Source organism: Xenopus laevis, chromosome 1S (genome assembly GCF_017654675.1).
Source record: "Xenopus laevis strain J_2021 chromosome 1S, Xenopus_laevis_v10.1, whole genome shotgun sequence".
NCBI classification, from domain to species: domain Eukaryota; kingdom Metazoa; phylum Chordata; class Amphibia; order Anura; family Pipidae; genus Xenopus; species Xenopus laevis.
Window position 1 is genome coordinate 35,471,104 of NC_054372.1, and position 12,231 is coordinate 35,483,334.

The window sequence follows — 12,231 nt, forward strand, 5'->3', positions numbered from 1 at the left end:
CCCAGTTCCCCAAACCTTTCCCATCTTCATAATCAATTAGCCTGCCATTTATCGATCCCTATGTCAGACTCCCTGAGGGTATTATTTGCCTCCCCGGCAATTCCTCGGACATATACCATGATGTGAATCTGAATGCCGAAGCTATTTCTTGTTGTCTTTGAGGGGACAAAGTATACACATATTTTGACCAAGTGTTGAAGAAACTTGCTACCTGACGTTCCCTATTAAGATTAGCCTCCAGCCAGTCCATTTGAAATGCAAAATCCAGTTTCAACTTCGCAAGGTGAAGCATTGGAGGCATAGTTGAAATCCAGCAGTTCAATATAGCTTTTCTACTCACAGCTGAAACAATGCCCGCTAATTTTCTATCTGCTTTCAGAACTTTTGTTACATCACCAAATATCGCCCAAGTGGAGGTAAGTGGTATGTTGATTAATAAATTAGTTTTACAATACAGCATCACTTCATTCCAAAACTGTTGAATAAGTGGACATGTCCACAAGCAGTGATAGATATCCGCCCCAGGGGCTGAACATTTTAGACAACAATCTGTATCCGACCAGCCTACCTTCTTTCTGAGTTCTGGGGAGAAGTAACCCCTGTGCAATATTTTAAAGAACATTTCATGAAACTGGCTGGATCGGAGAAGCGTTAATGATTTTACATGTAAGGATAACAATTTGTCTTTTGACAGTTCTGGAATTTGGAGTGTCCACCTACCTATTCCTCTCGCAAACTCCCTCTCCGCCAACGATATTCGCAATATTTTATATAATAGGGAGATGGAAGGTTTCACTGCATTTGAGCAGAGAATGCTATCCATTGGGTTGTTGTTATCCTGAGTGGAAAGAGTTCGAACAACCGAATGAGCGTAATGTCTGGCCTGCAAATATGAAAACATATCCCATGACACTCCGGTATATTTTTCCCTTAGCTCTGACAGTGTATAGAAAGTGTCTGGAGTGCGTAATAGATGTCGCACCTGTGTTACCCCTTGTGCTGCCCACTCAAGGAATGGCCGACCTCTATAATTATTTAGAAAATGAGGGTTACTCACAAAGGGTTGAAAGAGGGAGTCAGAAGCCTAAAGAGACAATCTGCGACGTGCCAACCGCCAGGCCCTGATCGTAACGTGTAATAAAGGATTGTCTTTTACCTGCGATGGGAGTTGGCTCTCAGTCAAGTGTAACAGTGAGACTAAAGAAAGATCTGGTACTAGGGCCTGTTCCAGCCGGGGCACAGCGTACAGTTCCCTGTTGTGAACCCAATCTGAAACATACCGAATGTTGCATGCCAAATTATATGTCGATATATCTGGAAGGCCTACCCCCCCACACGCCCTTGATTGCTGAAGTTTTTTCCGACTTATACGGGGATGTTTACCCCCCCAGACAAATTGACTCACTGCCTGATTAAGTTTCGTTAAGTCAGTACGGGAAAGTAACACTGGAAGCATATGTAATGGATAGAGCAACCGGGGGAACCACACCATTTTAATCAGATGACATTTACCCAAATAATTAACCGGTAGGCGTGACCAAGCTTTAACCTCCTGAAGCACTTTATTTAATAAAGGGGTGATGTTAAGTCTATATAAAGATAATACAAATTTTTAAAAACAAAGTGAGTCCCGAACACAGTGTCTTCCCAGTCCAGCAACTGTCAGGCTCTCTTATATATATAACACTAAACACGTGTTTGGTGATATACTAATTAATTTAAAGTTTAACTGCATTGTTAATATTAGCTTACATTGTATTTTGTTTTAATAAAGCTTTGAAGATTCAGAAAAGCTTTTTTTACCTTCAGAGCCGCAAATATAAAGATAGTCAGCAAGGTACACAGAAGCTCAGAAAGAGAAAAAGTATTGAAATCCCAAGAAGTACAAACACTGTGCATCATTATACCCAAACCATATGAAATAAATTATTGTGTTTTCACATTCTTGAAAAATAGCCTACGGCTATGCTCCTTGTTTATAAAAATAAGAGTGACATGTGATAACGTGATAAAATATACCAGATAGACAGAGGAACTGCTAAGTGGAGATTAAAAAAGAAGCTCATTCTATATAAGATTGTGGTATCTATGCAGCTACAAAAATGACTTACTATGCATTGCTCGCCCATGCCTCTGCTAAAAAACTAAAAAATGTAATCTATGTCTATAATGTCTCTGCTTTGTAACCTGCCTTTACTGAGGGTAAAAGTACATACAAAATGAGTAACCATAGAAAACATATATTGTTGGAGGATCATGTCTAAAATACTGTAATCCAGTATTTTATTTCCTTTAGACGAATAGTTACATAGTTGGTTACATAGTTAAATTGGGTTGAAAAAAGACAAAGTCCATCAAATTCAACCCCCTCCAAATGAAAACCCAGCATCCATACACACACCCCTCCATACCTTCACATAAATTCTATATACCCATATCTATACTAACTATAGAGCTTAGTATCACAATAGCCTTTGATATTATGCCTGTCCAAAAAATCATCCAAGCCATTCTTAAAGGCATTAACTGAATCAGCCATGACAACATCACCCAGTAGTGCATTCCAAAACCTCACTGTCCTGACTGTGAAGAACCACCTACGTTGCTTCAAATGAAAGTTCTTTTCTTCTAGTCTAGTCTAAATGTATACAAAGTATATGTGCTGTTTTTACAAAGATGTGATGGGACTTCATTTCTGTTTTTCGTAGTGCGCAGGGTCAGACTTAGCCGGCGGCCCCATTAGCCAAGACTCACTCTTCACCTGTCTTAGACTAATAGCACTACCCCTGGCCTCCCTTGATGGGCCCTGGACCCCCAGTCTGTCGCTAGACATCTGCGGCAGATTCTTTAAGTGCACCTATTGGCACAGTGTATGAAGGGAACCCTGAAGCTACCACCTGCTCATGAGGGGGCCCACGTAATACACTCAATTCCTTTATTTCATCCATACTAAGTCTAAATGCCTTTCAAAGGTATTGTTCAGTATAAAAATAAAAACTGGGTAAATAGATAGCCTGTGCAAAATAAAAAATGTTTTCAATATAGTTAGGAAGTAGGAAGTAGTGTTCTGGCTATTATGTCAGACATCCAGTCACTCCAGCCTTTATACATTACATTTTTGGCTAACAATTTTAGAACATTTTTATTTTGCACAGCCTATTTACCAACTTTTTATTTTTACACTGAACTGTTCCTTTAAAAACTGCTTGTTTTGTAATTTATTATTTATTACTCTGTCTGTGTCATAATGTGTTGACCACTAAAGTATAAAAAATATATCAACTGAGAAAAGTTGAAATAAAAATACAAATAAAACCAGTTACTGTAAGTTACTGTGCTTTAGGGAAGCATTTTCTACCCATGTGCTTATAGCAGTGCTATTCTGTTTATTAAAATTAAAACAACGTCAACTTCCCACTGACTTCATATTTTACAAATGATTAATTTCTTGTAATTTGTTTAATTAGAATACAATGGTCTATTAAACCCCTTGAGAGAAAAATAAATCAGTGAGTAGAATGGGCATCCCTACAGCTTTTTTGGATTGCTTGATGAAGCAAAAGATTAAGTGTCAACTTTATCCTGTTTTTTGTACATTAAAGAGTTATATACTCAAGCTATTGTTTCTACACTCTGCATGTATTTTAAGTACTAGAAATTCATTTACAGGAATGATGACCCTTTTATACCTTCCCAGTGTTTCTATATTGGAACAAATTTAATAGAAAAATGACTTTTAGCACGTCGAAGAATGTAAAGTACAAAACAAATTATGGTCAAGTGAATGAAGTTTTCTGATGTGTAAATTGAATCATTCGTACACACTGGGGTTTTATAATTAAAAAGCACTTTTCACCATGGGGATTTTTTTTTTCAGAATTTCGCATTAAAAGAAGAAGCAAACCATCAATCAGGAGGAGGTATGGATTCACAAAGAGCTCAACCCATTAAACTTGACTGGTACAGGCAAATTGGGAATGATTTGCTTCAGATAACTATAAATGCTTAGTGGCTCAGTACTGAGGGATTGTTTTTGAATGTAATGTTGCTTATTTTTACTCATTTGTAAATGTATTCCATATTTATGAAAGAAAGAAAGAAAAAAAGACAAAGAAAGAAAGAAAGAAAAAAAGAAAAAGAAAGAAAAAGAAAAATAAAGAAAGAAAGAAAGATAGAGACATATATCTCGGATTAAACTATGTTAGAATGTTGTGGGTTTTCAGCATATTCATTACAGATACTTTCAAAGCACTGTATACTTAATAATTACATTTATTTGTACTGGTTTTGGAAGAAATAGGAATCTGTTGGTGAACCCTAAACCTGTTTGCATGCAAAATTTCCTGCTAAAATGCTTAAACACAATTTAAATACAATTGTATTCTCTATTCAGGTCAAACAATGTTAATTAAAATACTATTCCAAATATCCTAGACAATTTGCATGTTTTTCAGGACAGGTTTTGTTTTAAATACAGAAGAAGAAGACTGTATTATGGCGCAATACACAGTGAAAGGAAAAATGTGCAAACCTAAAAAAAATATATATTTTTCTATTCTAAAATAAGCATTTGCATGGTACTCTAAAGCATACAGGAGTTGAGTGTGTGCAAAAACATGGGTGAAGGATGTCTCCTGTCAATGATAATGGCCTTCTTGCATACCTCCCAACTGTCCTGAGGGACAGTCCCTCTTTTGACAGCTCAACCTGCAGTTCCTCATTTGTACTGAAAAGTCCTGTTTTTCTCTGCACTGAACAGCCAGAAAAAGAAAAAAAAAATTTCTAACTTAATTGGCTTTTGGCAGAGAGCCCAGAACAGCCACCAGGTGCACTTGGAAACTTTTGTAACAATTTCAGATAAGCAAATAATAATTGTAACAATATAAGATAACAGGTCTCTTGGGGAAACTGTGACTCACAGCTTAAAGGGCAATTCAACTTCATTAGCAAAACTGTAATAACTGAAAATAAAACCACAGAAACGTGTTCAACTTTCATAACCTGCCAAATTTTGTAAAATGAACATGGTAAATATGGGGATGACCACAAAAATGGGCGTGGACAAAAAATGTTTGCCGCGCTACGCACACTTTTTTGTCCCTCTTTTTATTTACAAAATGTTGGGAGATGTGTTGTTGGAATTTTAACAAGGTTCAGATGATGTCTGCCAAGGAAGTTAGTTGAAATATTTCTGCTTGAGAATCTAGCTATAGATCAGTGATCCCCAACCATTGGCTCGTGAGCAACATGTTGCTCTCTGACCCCTTGGATGTTGCTCCCAGTGGCTTCAAAACTGGTGCTTATTTTTTTGAATTTCTGGTTGGAGGCAAGTTTTGGTTGCATAAAAAACAGGTGTACTGCGAAACAGAGGCTCCAGTAGGCTGCAAGTCCACATAGGGGCTACCAATTGGCAATAACATTCCATATTTCGCACCTCTAGGAACTTCTTGCATGATTCTTGCATGATTATGTTGCTCTCCAACTTATTTGACATTTAAATGTGGCTCACGGGTAGAAAAGGTTGGGGACCCCTGCTATAGATACTGTAGATGCAAGGATTTTGTTAGTGGAGGCAGTTTCACATCCTACAGACTAGTCATAAAGCTAATGGCCTTGTAGAACTGGGCAAAAAGGTAGTACTCTGACTGCATTAGGGGATACATAACTGAATATCTTGTGTATGAATTGTATACAGTATGCTACTTTCTATTCTGAACTGAAGCAATGTCTCCAATACTTTAAGTTTGTTGCACTCTTGATGTTATTCCTGTTAATATCCATGTACATCTTTTGATTTTTATTTATTTCTTTTGATGTAATATGACCAGAAACCTCCAGAATAGGTGCTCTTTGAAATATGTCAGATGATAAAACCAGTCTGCAGGTTACCTTACTGTGCTTAAAATCAAGTGGATCTATTTGAATACAGCAAGAAGAAAATTATATGGTTTTGCAGGCTAAATAAATACATTTATCTTTATCTTTTGCAGGCTCGATTATATAAATAATTGGTTCACAGAAGGAATGTTGTGGGGTGCGGGTAGGACTTGCAGATGCAGGTATGGGTGTGGGTTGGCAGTTCAGAGGGTCAATTGGTTTGGTTGAAGGTCTCAATATAAGGTACAGATGCAGCCACTTTGGTTTGTCTGTTTGACACAGAATAACTAAACACAGATATCCCATTTATCTCATTTAACACAGAAAACTGTGACACAACATCCCATCTAATTAAAGCATTCACCATTGTGAACAATGGTGCTTTGGTATGCTAATGAAAAGGTTAAATGCATTAAATGAGTTAAGATAACTTTAGATAACACAGTTTCTTCAATTAACTCTGAGTCATGACGCATTTAACTCACAAATCCAAGTGGCTTCATCTGTACTTTGACTTTTTTTTGTATTTTCACCCTTTTGATGGCATCACTTTGAGGTTGTGTTGATGTCATTTTCGGTTTCAGTGATGTTACATCATGATGGCAAAAAGTTAGGAGGCTGGCTTGTGGATTAAGCAGGTGTGAATTAGATTGTGTACTGGGTAAAAATGTTGCGAGTCTTAGTAAAGGGTATGGGTTCTGTCTGGGTTTGGACATGATTAGGACTCTAGCACAAGAGAAATCTTCACCATTCCTATTAGATATTTACTGAACTTAACATTTTAACAGCACAGCCAAGAGGTAATTTATGTTTATGAATTCTATTAGTTTAGAGCACTCAGTAGCACTTTAAAATTTTGCAAAGAAGCATGAAAAATACAGTTATAATTTGCATTTACTAATTTTATGATATTGTCAGAGTAATCCTGGCAGCTAGTGCCATTGTCTGTGCTTTAGCATACAAATAAAAGATATATTAATAAAAGTATCAAGGTTAAACTTGAGATGAATACATACAATTATTAGGTGATAATAATAACAACAAGGTAAAAACTAATTTCATTACACAGGTTTTTGTTTCCACTCTATTATTGTAAAAAATATGAAAAAACATAAGAATGGATAGACTCAAAATACAGATAACTTATAATTATGGCTTTGTTTAAAAAACAAAACTGTTTTTAATTATCTCAGTACATGATGCATCTCCTATTGTTGCTGATTTATACTATTCACAGAAGTACCATTTGACAAAGAGCCTTCACTTTATCAATAACTACAGTTCTGTAAGTCTTATTTACAACAGGCATTATTAGTTCCAGGCGGTTTCTGAATAACTTACCATTTTTGTCTTTATCCCTAAATGAATATATTTCCAATTTGAATGCTTAGAAGAACATAATTTGCATATGGTTTTGCAGGCTAAATAAATACCTTTATCCCAATACATATATGCAAGAGCAGGTCTAAAAGTTGACAGACCGCTGTAATTGCTTTGACACTCCTTGATATTTAAACAACAGATAAACGTGGTTGTGTATTGATTCTTATTGTAATTCAAACACTTGGAATACTATTAACTGGTATGCAGTTTGCAGTTGTGCTTGTTTTTGGTATGCTTCTAGATGCAAACTCCAAAGCACAATTAAATGGTTTAAGGAAATCAATGCATGTGTATTTATTGGATACCTGTGTAACAACCACATTATCTGGAAACTTGTTCAGTGAAAGTACCTGCTGCCGCACAGGTAAACCCTGTGGGTTCCGGTGTTCACCGACGCCCTTTTGGGGCCCCAGGCTATCTGCCACGGAAGCCGACAAGGAGGTGTGTAACAAGTCCATAAGCGAGGTACCGGCAAGGATTTTGAGAATACGTAGTAGAAGTCAGGTGAAAAGTTCAAGACAGGCGGCAGGAATCATAGTCAAGGGTCGGGCAGAAGTACAAAAACAGGAATTCAAAGTCACAATAAATGTTTCGGCAGGAACAGTAGAACTGGAACCAGCTTGGGCATTGTAAAAATGGTGAACTGGCCTTTTAAAGGGGATTTGGCGCCAAGGATTCCAATCTGACTCCCAAGGAAGACGCCCAGCGTCAACACGGCAGCGTCCATAGCAGGAGAAGGGACGCCAGCGTCAATGGGATCCTATTATTTGCAACCCGGAAGTGCACGCCTGCGCACTAGAAGTCGAGAGAAGATGCGCCAAGAGATAAGAGAATGGAGAGATCTTACAGTACCCCTCCTTCAGGAGTACCCTCCAGGGGCTCCCAAAATTTATCTGGAAACTTCTTGTGAAAGTTCTTGACCAACCAAGGAGCATGAGTATCTGCTGCTCTCACCCAAGATATCTCCTCAGGTCCAAAACCCATCCAGTGAACCAAATACTTAACCATGCCTCTCTGGAATTCAAAATTTCTTGAACCTCGAACTCTTGATGATCATCGAGGATAATGGGAGCAGGAGGCAGTTGATCCACAGAAAACGTATTCCTGACAAAAGGCTTGATCAAGGAAACGTGAAAAGAATTGGAAATGTTCAAGGTAGAGGGAAGATCCAAATGGACAGAGAGAGGGTTCAAAACTTCTTTAATCTTGAAGGGACCAACATACCGGGGACCAAACTTGGGAGAAGGTAAACAAAGCTTGACGTGTTTAGTGGAAAGCCAAACAAAATCTCCGATCTGGTAGGGAGGACTAGCACAACGGTGTTTGTCGGCCGCACTCTTCTGAGAAGAAGAAGCGTTAAGTAAAGATTGGGCTTTGGACCAAATGGTCTTGAAATCATGGACAATAGCATCTGCAGAAGGATTGTAGCTGAAGACTAGAGAAAATCCCATTCCATCGAGTCATGATGTAAGTTTTTGTGAGCAAACTCTGCCAGGGAAGAAGATCAACCCAATCATCTTGATTTTGAGAGATAAAGCATCGTAAAAACTGTTCCAATATCTGATTGGTCCTCTCAGTCTGACCATTACTTTGAGGGTGATAAACCGAGGAAAAATTCAATTTTTTTGATCCCCAATTAGAGAAAGCTGGTCAAAATCTGGATACAAACTGTACCCTTCTATCCGAGACGATGGACTGTGGGACACCATGCAAACGGAAAACCTCCTTAATAAAAACTTGAGCCAAGACAGCAGTAGAGGGAAGTTTCTTTAGAGGGATAAAATGAGCCATCTTAGAGAATCTGTCAACGACTACCAAAATAGTAGTCATATCTGAAGACTTTGGTAAATCCACAATAAAATCCATGGCAAGATTGAACCAGGCTTGAGCAGGTACGGGTAATGGTTGGAGAAGGCCACATGGCAAGGAACGAGGAGTCTTCTGTTGTGCACACACAGTGCAGGCAGAGACGAACAGTTTCACATCATTAAGCATACCAGCAATATCTGGAGATGAAATTGTGAGTCTTCTTGATGCCAGGATGCACAGAAATTTTAGAAGAATGGGCCCATTCAAGAACATGGGAGACCCTTTGCTGGGGAACAAAAATCTTGCCGGGAGGACATTCCAGAGGATGTTCCTCATGAGAAAAATCAGACCATGAAAGAGAAGTGGGTGCCACCACAAAATCAGGGGAAATAATGGGCGCGGGCAGGATTGGATTAATTTCATCTTGAACCAAACATTTGGACAAAGCATCCGCCTTCGTGTTCTTTGAACCAGGACGATAGGAAATTATAAAATTGAATCTGGAGAAGAACAAAGCCCAACAGGCCTGACGAGGATTGTGTCATCTGGCAGAAGAAATATATTCAAGGTTCTTATGGTTTGTTAGAATAGTGATAGGCTCTTTAGCCCCCTCAAGCAAATACCGCCACTCTTCCAGTGCGAGTTTACAGACTTCACGGTTGCCTACATCATAATTTCTTTCCGCTGGTGAAAGTTTGTGAGGAAAAAAAATCACATGGATGAATGGTTCCTTGGAATTCAGCTCATTGAGACAGAATGGCACCAACTCCTACCTCGGAAGCATCGACCTCCAGAATAAACGGCCTGGCGGTATCTGGAGGACGAAGAATAGGAGTCGAAATAAAAAATTTCATGAGTTTAGCGAACGCCTCCTGTACTTGAGGAGTCCAGGAAGTCATAAAGTGCATCTTCGTGAGAGACATAATGGGTGCCACAGTCTGGGAAAAGTTATTTATGAATTTATGATAAAAATTAGCAAATCCTAGAAAGCGCTGAATGGCTTTCAGACCCATAGGAATTGGCCAGTGTAGGATGGCTGAGACCTTTGCAGGATCCATCTCGAACCCAGAGGGAGAAATGATGTAGCCCAATAAAGAAATTGTGGTCTTATGAAATTCGCATTTCTCAAGTTTGGCATAAAGACAGTTCTGCCTTAACTTGAGCAAAACATGTTTTACTTGGAGAAGAAGAATAGACATTGAGGAGGAGTAAACTAAGATATCGTCCAAAGAGACAATAACACAAGACTGCAGAAAAAGGACATGGTTGATGAGGTCTTGAAAGACATTGGGGATGTTGCACAAGCCAAAGGGCATGACCAAGTATACATAATGGCCATGTTGAAGGCTGTCTTCCACTTGTCCCCAAGACGAATACGAATGAGGTTGTATGCACCTCATAAGTCCAGCTTGGTGAAGACTTTGGCTCCCCTTACTCTGTCAAATAACTCTGGTATCAAGTGCCAGGGTGTAGAGGTTTTTTATTGTAATCTTGTTCAAGGCTCTGTAATCAATGCATGGTCTAAGAGTGCCATCCTTCTTTTGGAAAAAGAAACCAGCCCTGGCAGGAGATGTAGATTTCCTGATGAAGCCTTTGGACAGATTCTCAGGAACATATTCTTTCATGGCTTGGGTCTCCAGAAAGGATAATGGATATGTTCTTCCCCTAGGGGGGATGAAGCCAGGGACTAAATCAATAGGGCAATCGTAGGGACGATGCGGTCTTAACACCTCAGCATTTTTCTTTTTGAAAACATCCACAAACTCCTTGTAGGCATCAGGAAGAAGAGGACTGTATGCAGACAGCAGAGATAAAGCGGCCACATAAATAACAAATGAGAAAATGCAATTGGAACAGCAATATGGACTCCAGGCCGTAAGTTCTCCATTAGACCAGTCAATGGAAGGATTGGAAGCCATGGAAATCCCAAAATGATTGGACAATCAATGAGCAGAAAGAAAGCAGAAAGACAATCTTCTCTTCATGGACTGCCCACTCGAATTAGGACTGGAGCAGGGGCAGAAGAAAGAACACCGGGGGAAATTGGTCTGCCATCCACAGTCCGGGCAGGAATCTTGAGGTATGGGGCTCAAACCACAGGACTTGGCAAAGGAGTTATTGATTAAATTTCCTGCTGCTCCGCAATCCAGAAAAGCTTGGCAGGAAAACATACCAGACAAGGTAGAAAGGGAAGCAGGGAGGAACATGCAAGATTTGAAGGAAACTGGGAGTGCAGAAATCCTGCCTAGGGGAGACTCCCCCCTCACACCTAGCCTGGGTGTTTCCCTGATTCTGAGGACTGGTAGGACAGGATCTCAGCAGATGTCCAGTCAGTCCACAATATAAACAGAGACCAAAATTTCTCCTAAGGATTCTCTCCTCTGGTGTTAGGCGTGTAGCTCCTATCTGCATAGGTACCTCATGAACCAGTGGCGGGGAAGTCACAGGAGCAGGAGGAAAGTCAGCCCTGACGTTGAACGAACCCAAAGGCTTGTGGGCACGCAACTTAAGGGAAGGCTTCTCTCTCATTCGGAAATCAATCTTGACGATGAACACAATGAAATCATTAATAGAAGTTGGCATATCCCAAGTGACCAGCTCATCCTTTAGATCCTCATGAAGCCCCCTCCAGAAAGCTGCAATAAGTGTATCATTATTCCAGGATAATTCTGCAGCCAGAGTCTGGAAATTTATGGCATATTCAGAGGCCGTATTGGATCCTTGGTTGATCTTCATGAGTCGATCAGAGGCTTAAGCTTTCGGCCTGGGACATCAAAAACTTGGCAGAACGTGGAAAGGAAGGCCGCGGAGTCATGAACTAGGGGATCATCTCTATCCAGTAGCAGAGAAGCCCAAGCAAGAGCCTTGCCATGTAGAAGGGTGATGATATGCAACACTTTTGAACTCTCCATGGTGAATGGATCGGGTGCCAAATCAAACTGGATCTTGAGTAAGAAACCCTCGGCAAGCATCTGAATCACCCCCAAAATGAACCGGAGCAGGAATCTTAGAAACCTTTGCAGGTTCATGCGGAGAAGAGTGAGTTGTGGACCCAGAGCTTTTAAGAGATTCAAGACGGGATGTGATGTGCTGCAATGCCTGAGTAAAATGCGCCTGTTGAGCCTCCTGGCTGTCCAGACGTTTCATCATAAGATCGAAAAA